The following is a 9,418-nucleotide window of genomic DNA, read 5'->3' on the forward strand; positions in this document are numbered from 1 at the left end:
CAACCAAACAAAAAACAGACGATGTTTCAAAAACCTCTGAAGGTAATGATTTTACTAATATTCAAAATGTAATATTAAAATGTTTTCATTTTGTGTTTGATTAAAATTTTCTTCAGTTTGTTACTTTAATAACCAAACTTTTGTTTAGCGTCACTGATATTATATGAAGATTTGGTCACATTTGGGTTTTTAATTCACTGATAAAAATATGTATTTTAATTTACGCAGAAAATCCCCAGATTTTAATTTAATAAAAACTGGATGAAGGCATCAGATACGAACATAAAAACATTTACTGTGTTTTTCTGTTTGTGTTTTTGACTTCAGAGACGACAGAAGGAAACTCTGGATCAACAACGAAACCTGGAAACAGAAATTCACTGTCAGCCAAACCTACAGTTCATGTTTCACCATCAGTTCATGGTAATAATTTTTATTGTCTTAAAATATTATTTATAGATTTATTTGGTTGTTCAATTGTCTTCTAAAACACAACAATTTAAATCAGTTTATTTCATGTGAAAATATCAAAGTCATAATCAATCAGCTATTATAGAGATAATATATATTTTTATAATTCCTTTAGTTTGGATAGGAAGTTCTGAGTTTTAGCTGTAATTTTATTTGTTCAGGAATGTTTAATCTTAGCTTTCTTTTTGAGCTTCTTTCACTTAAATCATTTTACATTGAATGGTTTTCTTCTTGTTTCTAGTTTCAGGGCCAGAAAAAGTTTCCTTTCTTCTGTTAGAATTAATCATAGTATTATTGATTAATTTGTTTTATTATTGATTAATTTATGGCTTTAAATTGAGGTTTGATGTAATCTTCTGTTCTAAAATACAAATGAAAACAAATTTAAGGGGCACATTTGTTTCACACCGGATGAGAGAGCAATAAAGAACATCATCAATGTAAAGACATGCCAGGTATGGAAGAACAAACTAAAGTTTTTTTTAATGTCAGTTTTGGTTTTTCATGAGTCAGCAGATTTATGATTTTTGTTAAATCTGTTGTTGACTTAATATTAGATCAAAGTTAAGATGTTTAGAAACAAGATTAATGACTCATGTTATGTGGTTTGACTCTGATTAACCCGACATCTGTGTCGTAGAAGAATAAAAGCTCATCATAACCTGGTGTGATGACCCAGTGCATGCTGGGAGATGTATTCCACCAGTCTCTTTTGTTCAGAGTTTTGAAGTCCAGTTTAAACAGTGAATTCTCTGTCCTAGTGGGGTTGGGTTAGAGGGATTACACTTCATGTTGTTAGACAAAAAATCTTTCTGCTTGTCGTTTACCACAGGACTTTAAAAAGTTAAACTTTAATGACTCAGTGACAGAGTAGTCAACAAAAATAATCTGGATAAATCCTGAGTTTTTAAGCTGTTCTTAGTTGTCTGGGGAAAATTAGTCTTTTTGTTTTTTCAAGTTAGGCAGTTATATGCATAAAACATTCACATAGACCAACCATCAGACTCTTCTGTCTAATCTAAAGATTAAAGAGCTGTAATCTGTTATAATCTGTACTTCAATGTTTTCAGGTTTGACAAAGTTATGGATAACCATTGCTGCAGCTGTTGGTTCAGTTCTGCTTCTAACAATTGTTGCTGCAGCAATCAGATGGAGAAAAACTAAAGGTGAGAGTATTTTAAAGATCCAATCTTATATTTAGAAACAAGATTAATTAATCTATCTTTTGCAAACAAAATGCTTTTTTTTTTTTACTTTTCAGAAAATAAGACATGGATGAACAAAAGCCCTGTAAGTTAAATAGCTTTAACTTTTGTCTTACTTTTATTTTTGAAAATGAACAGAGGACTTTTAGTTTGAAAGAAAACTATAAAATGTCAGCAGTTTGTGCCTTTTTCTTTAATTTTACCACTAATAATCATAAAGCTCCAAAGTCTTCAATATCGGTTCAATTTATAAACTGGACCACATCTCTTTCTTTATTTGGTTGAGGATTTAATCATCTTTATCTCACAGGAGATAAAGATGATTATATATTATAAATATAACAGAGGTTAAACAACCTCCATTATATTTATTTAAATGTGACATTAACTAAAAGCTAAAGTTTAGCATCTTTAACTCTGTAGATGACAGGAATGGAGCTTTTAACCAAATTTGAACCATAGTTGTGTCGTTTCTGTCGTTTTTTTTATTTCAGGAACAGGAGTTGGTCCCTGCAGGATCTCAGGCTGCAGGAGGATCCAGTCACAACTTGGTGAGTTTAAACTCTCAGCTCTGTTTTCTGTACAATCAGCATCTCTAATGTTAGCTAACGCTCAGTGTGCTGTCCTCACTGCACAGGAGGATCCTGCAGGTGGAGTCGCCTACGCCTCCATCAGCTACACCAAGAAGACCAGCAGCAACACCAGAGTAAGAACTCTGAGTTTTTTAAGTGACCAAAAAATCCAGATTAATTATGAAAACCTGTTTCTATATTAGCTTCACTTGGCAAGAAACATTTTCACAAGTTGACAGGTAGTTTCAGTAAATGTGTCTGATTTCACTTTATCATTGTTTACTCATTTTATGACTCTTTTCTGTTAACGCTCAGGTCCGGGGTAAAAATTATGAAGATGATGAGGATGAAGCCACAGTGACCTACAGCACAGTGAAACCTTCAAAACCTTCATCCTCTGTTGATCCCAGTAAACTCTACGCTGCCATCAACAAACCAAAACATTGAGACAGTTAATAACTTTACTGTTGATGATAGTTATAGTTAATTCAGAAAAGTCATAATTTAGATTTTACATTTTCCCATATTCAACTCAAATGAGTTGATAAAACCTTTAACCTAAACTTACATTTTGACAGTTGTGTTTTTTTCTACCCTCCAGAAGAGGGCGCTGTTAGACAAAGATTCCAGTTTTTTTGTTTTGTTTTTCTGCCTTTTATGAAAAAATAAGTAATATTTATTAATTGTAAATCTGCAGGGTTATTGATTATCTCCATGTTGTAACTCAGTCGTCCCTGAATGAACCTGAGTCTCGTCCTCATCTTAAATCCAGACTAAAACCATTAACTACAGCTGTTGCTATGAAGGCTCTTCCATATCTCGCTTCACATTTACTGTAATCTGTAATCTTTACTGTAATTAGAGAGAATTACCTTTCTCACTTCAGTTGTAATTAGGGGTGCACCGATGGCAGTTTTCCAGCCAATCACCGATTACCCATCTATTAAATATCCTGACCTGCCAATTCCGATTTTGGCTGATGCCATTTTTTTCTTTTTGTCTAAAATGTTGCTAAATATCAATAAAGATGAGTTGCCAACAGTGAGATGACTATTGTTAAGTACAAACATATAGACATGATCTAGTGGGCCGGTCTGCCAGTCAGACCTCTCTCACAGCAGAGCAGAAGAAGATGGCAGTTTATTTAAATACCTTTGCTGAGGTAGATAAAATCGATAGATAAGACCAGCTTCACCTGGAAAAATCGGCTGAGCTCAGATTTCCCAAAATTAAGGAAATTGGCACAGATAAATTGGCTGGCTGATAAATCGGTGCATCCCTAGTTGTAATGATGAACAACTTTTCAAAAACTTGACTAAACTAGGAATTCTGTTTCTGATCTGAGACTCTCGTCTCATTAATAATATTTATCTCTTATTATCAGGAGTAAATTCAACCTGATAAGGTAGAAATCTGACCAGCTGTTCGCTGATATTCTGCTATGAAAGGATATGATTGGTTTATTATCCACTAATGTTGGAGTTTTTATCACAAATAGCTTTAACTTCATCATATTGACCCACAGATATCTCTCTAATTCTACACTGAATTAAATTAGTGTATTTTAGACCATGGCTTCTTATAATTACTCAATATTTCCTGACTCAGATTGAGATGAAGAAACCAAACAGTATCCACTTATTTAAATATAGTGACCAATATGAACTTAATGAATAAAACATATTAACTGAGTCAAAAAGGTCAAATAAAAGGTCAATAGTTTGATTTATTCAGGAATTTAATATTAACAGCTGAAAGAATATTTTTATTTGACAATAGAAGAACATATATGTCAATAACGGGTTACATTTACGTTTATCAAATTTCAAAACAGCTCAAAATTGTTTTTTTAATGTTTAATTATGCATTAAAAGTAAAATGTGGATTCATGCTAAAGATACAGAGTTAATGTTCACATGTTAATCTGTGTATCTACATCATGTATTGCTATAAACAGATTACATAATACGCAATTGATGAGAAAATATTGAATCATTAGAGACTCGACTCATTTTTAGGGCAAAAGACCTGAGAGCTGATTTGAACTTATATAAAAATTCTTGTTCTTTATTCAAGACATTTTCAGGAGATTTTCTATGAGATATATTTTCTTCCTGCTTTTCATGTTGAGCACAAGTTCAGAATCAGAAGAATTTATTGTTGTCACACAGACTCATTTTTTTTGTTTGTTTTTCATGCAACTTTTTTAAAAATATAATAATTAATTCTTTATTCTTATCCATCTTAAGGAATGTTATTTGTCCCATTCATCTTAAAATAGTTTGGCTCAGTTTTTGCTCCTTCATTCATTTGCAGATTTATTTAGTATTTTGGTACATATGAATCACTTTATCATAAATTACTGTTGCTTTTGCCTTATTAAAGTGTATTGCTTTTCATTTATCACTGACTAGATGATGTTATGTTTATTTTATAACAAGTATTATTAACTGGAATGATCAACTGCTTGTTAATTTGGTCATCTATTAGCATTTTTAAAATATTATTTCCGCTACAATGTAAAACTGCTGCCTTGATTGTGGTCAACAGTTTTCAGTCTGAGAAGTTTTACTATGGAGACTGGAGCAGGACTGGTAGACCAATAAGGTTGTAGTAAATAGCAGTGCAGAGGGCGCCCCCTGGTGGATGTTGGAGGGGATGCATTTTGTGTATACCGTTTGCTTTGTCACTGCTAGTGATTTTTTTTTTAACCTTTGTAAGACAAGTACTTGCTTCTGTCAGACTGTTCCAGTTATTTACCATTTACTTTGTGTTGCACCTCACAGTATGAGGTGTAACATATCATAGCAAGTTTTCACTGTAAGAACATTTTTCAATAAATAAAGATTGATAACTTTAACATTAACCACAGGCAGTTGGATTTGCTCTGTTTTATTTTAAGTGTTGGGTAGGTTGTGTTTCTCCAGCTGTCATTGAGCAGCAGGTAGGTTACATCCTGGACAGACCCCCACTAGTCCATCACAGAGCAACACAGAAACACACAGACCAGGCAGATTACAGTCGACTAACCCAACAGTCTGTTTCTGGACTGTGAGGGGAAGTCAGAGTACCTGGAGGGAATCCACACATAAACAGTGAGAACATGCAGAAAGCTTACAAAGCTGGAATGAGGAAATTCTGGTTCTCGGATCATATAAAATGATGCATATTTTATACTTTACTACATTGAAAAAATTATTATTCAACATACATTAAACATCACAAACAAGTGTGTAGACTTACTTACTTTTCTACTAATTTTGTTTAAAATTTGATTTTAAATTCAGAACAAAGTTAAGACCAAGTTGTATATTTTTCTTTTGTTCATCTGTATTAACAGTCTTCACACATTTGCCATTTTATTTTCAATCATTCATCAATACTCTGAGTTACCAGACACATTCATCTTATAGACAAAAACCTTTACATAGTTTGGTTGTGCCTGATATTTATTTTCATATCATCTCACATTAAACATCAACTACAGCGCAGCAGCCTGTCGTGTTCAAACTGCTCACCTGTATAAATACACCTGCTGTTCGCTCTGAACCAGCCACCAGGCAGCAGCTCAAGGAGGAGAAAGGCTGTCAAATTCCCCCAGAACAAACTTAAAAATTGGGTGGTATGGTATCGTTGAGTTTAGCACTTAGCGATAACTTAGAAGCGGAAGTGAGAGTGTTGCACAACATAATCAATCACCCGGTCGGAACACGGTGTGCTGAATAATAAATCAGTATTTTACAGAACTTCGAGGCAGATAATTTGCTCCAAGGAATTTTAATAACTGAGGGACTCGAATCATTCAATGAATCGTTACAGCCCCAGTGTTTTCACACCTGGTAATCCAGTAGACTCTGTTCAATTGGAGACCAAAGTTACAACATTTTTTCAATTTTCAGCTGCTGCTGCTGCACTGTATCAAATCACCCAAACCCTTTGACAAACCTGTTTCTCTCTTCGCCTGTGGTGGCGCTGCACCAAGAACCATAGAAGAAAACGGCATAAAAACCTCTGAAGAAAACACTGAGCACAACTTCCTTCATGAAATGTAAACCTAGCGTTAGACACGTCTGTTTGTTTGGTTGGATTTACCCAGAATGCCTGGTGGTATAGTTGGCTTCCTGCAGAAGCCTGTTAGAAGGGAAACACCTAAAACATGCAGGCTGTGGTCCCTGAGGACCAGAATCAAGAAACACAGATCCAAACAAACGAGCTGGAGTTGGATTAAAGTGGACTGAACAGAACTGCTGTGAATGGGCCCTAAATGTCTCCCATGATATCATCAATATGTCATCTGCTCATCATTAACAGCTGAAACCATCAAAGCTCCTTAGCAACATTCTCACAGAACATTTCCTCTTGTTTTCATAAATAAACCGTCCAGTGGTGCCATGAGTAAATAAAAGGTCTGAAATCACATAGACATCATGACCATGTCGCCTGTGAGAAGAAGAACGTCAACTTGAAACTAATTTTCACACATTCGTCATGTTTCTATCTTCAATGCCTCTCTGTCAGAAACCATAATGATCTCAGTCTGTTGCTGATCACTCTGAACATTTACTGGTCAAATATTTTCCTGCTTAAATAGACAAGATGTGGATCATAAAAGTTGAATACCTGCAATCCTACAACCTTTTGACATTTCTGTATAAGTCTATAAATAATTCTATGATCTCTGAACAGACTGGCTGCATGTCTAAACTTAGTTAGCTAAACCACAAACCATCAGTCAGTTTAAAGACGTGACATCATGTCAGTCAGAGGAAGTAAAGGCTGCATCTCTACCAGAATCAGTCAGACAGAAGACTGAGAACAAGAGACACACGATGGATGAATTCAGATGGATTACTACATTTCTCTCATTGATCCTAACAATTACAGGTAAGGATACAGTTATAGTCATTGATTGGATTGGACAGGACCATTATTGTTAAACTGATTTTCCATCCATCCATTATCTGATACGCTTATCCCGTTAGGGTTGTAAGGGGTACTGGTGTCTATCTCCTGTAGTCATCAGGCGAGAGGCGGCTAAACTCTCTGACATGTCGCCAGACCATTGCAGGGCATGAACTGATTTTGTAAAGAAGAAATTTACTGATTTATATTTAATTAAAAAAAAAAAAAACTTGCCTGACTATTTTTTTTGGATAATTCAGATCTTTTTCAAAATGACATTTTTTTATATGTTAATTATTGTGACACAAAGCTGCATTTTCCTGATTTTCTTTCTCTCATCTCCTCAGCAGCAGCTGATATAATCTGGTCTGACTTTGTTGTCAGAGATGGAGATGAAGTCTCTCTGCCTGCTGAATGTTTTAGAAACCAGATGGAAACTTGTAATAAAACTACCTGGATGTTCACTGGTCAAAGAAATACAGAACCACTGTATGAAGATGGGAAGATTCATAAAGATGCCAGAACTAAATCAGACAAACTGAGTGTTACATCAAACTGTTCTCTGGTTATAAAGAAGATCTCAGTGGAGGATGTTGGTCTTTATGTCTGCAGACAGTTTAACTCATCAGGACAAAAAGTAGCAGATTCTGCGGTTGATCTGTCTGTTGTTAACAGTGAGTATTTATATCATTATGTTTTCACTTCAAAATATTTTTACTGCAATAGACAATGATACAGTATCACTAAAACTGAAGTGATGAAGTCAGCATTAATGTTACTGTATCAATATCTTCCTCTTCCTCAGTGACTGAACAGAAGATCAGTGATGAAACCATCCTGATCTGCTCTGTATCATCATATGGTGGTGGATGTTCTCACTCAGTGAAGTGGCTGTATGATAACAAAGATGATGAAAATATCAAAACCATAACTCCTCCTCAGTCTGCCTGTTCAGCCACTGTGAGCTTCACAACTTCTCCTCATGTTTCCACATCAAACCGTTCTGAGTTATTCAGATGTCAAGTTAAAACTAGAGGAGACATGAAGGAGTTTAGCTTCAGGATTTCACCTCAGAGAGAAAAACCAGGTGAGAAAATGATGGAATGTTTATAACAACTACTTCATGTCTGTTGACAACAAGCTGCTTTAATAATATTACATTTTGACGATGACAGTGAATGTAGAAATTACTCATGGAAACAAAAAGTTCTTAGAGGCTGAAATTGTGACTTGGAAAGTTTTTTTGTTGTGTGATTTTATTTATTTATTTTTTACTCTTTTTCCAGGTATGATGAGATCAACAGAACCTATAAACTCAATAAAACCCACAACTGGAAGTGACTCATCAAAATCTAAAGATAGAGATTTTGATGAGAGTACATTCTGAAATGTACTCTGTTGTTTGTGATTTCATCTGTTTTTATTTGTTGTTATTTGTTTCGTGCCTTTCAGAGGCACGAAACTCTGAAAATGTCCAAATTTTTCTACATCTTGTAGAAATTACGCTTTGCATGGTTTGGTTGATTCGCTTCAAACCGGTCGATTGAAACATTCATAACTTACTTTTTCTTTTTTGCAACATTTTAAAAGTTTGCTCAAAATTGGCATGACAATTGACTGAAAATGTAGATACCAGGGAGGGGTGAGAGGAATACAGCAGTGTTGGTAAGTGTGTTACCTGTCATGATGGTGATCCAGAGGTTCCTTGCAGGTTAGATTTTTCAGAGGGACGTCCAGGTTCTCTGGACTGAGAGAAGACAAACTTTTAAGGGAAGATGAGGAGAAATGAGTCAAGACAAGAACATAGAGAGCTTTAGAGAGGCTTTAGCACATGGCTAACACTCAGGCATCAATAACCAGCAGCCTAATGAGTTCAGACATAACTTCAGAAATCAAACCTCTTCATCCAGCTCTCTGCCCTCTGGTGAAGATCTAAGGTAGAAGCTGAGGGAAGAGTAGCCAGCCCACATTCCTGACATGTTTACTTTCCTCATAACTTTATGTTTGGAAATATAATTATTTATCTAATTTACTTCTGTTATCAGGTGGGTTGAAACTGAGGTTCCTCCTCACTGTGTTTATGGGTTTAGCTGCTCTACTAGCAGCTGTTGTGGTCGTCAACATCTGGACGAGGATCAAAGGTCTGAATTTTAAGCATTCAGACTTAAAATTTATGATTTTAAAAACTTGCATGTTCTTAATGGGGAAAAAATCTCTTGTCTTTTCAGGAAGAAAAACACAAATGGAAGAAAACAGTGTAAGTTTGTT

This window comes from Poecilia formosa, unplaced genomic scaffold, assembly GCF_000485575.1.
Source record: "Poecilia formosa unplaced genomic scaffold, Poecilia_formosa-5.1.2 Scaffold168, whole genome shotgun sequence".
NCBI classification, from domain to species: domain Eukaryota; kingdom Metazoa; phylum Chordata; class Actinopteri; order Cyprinodontiformes; family Poeciliidae; genus Poecilia; species Poecilia formosa.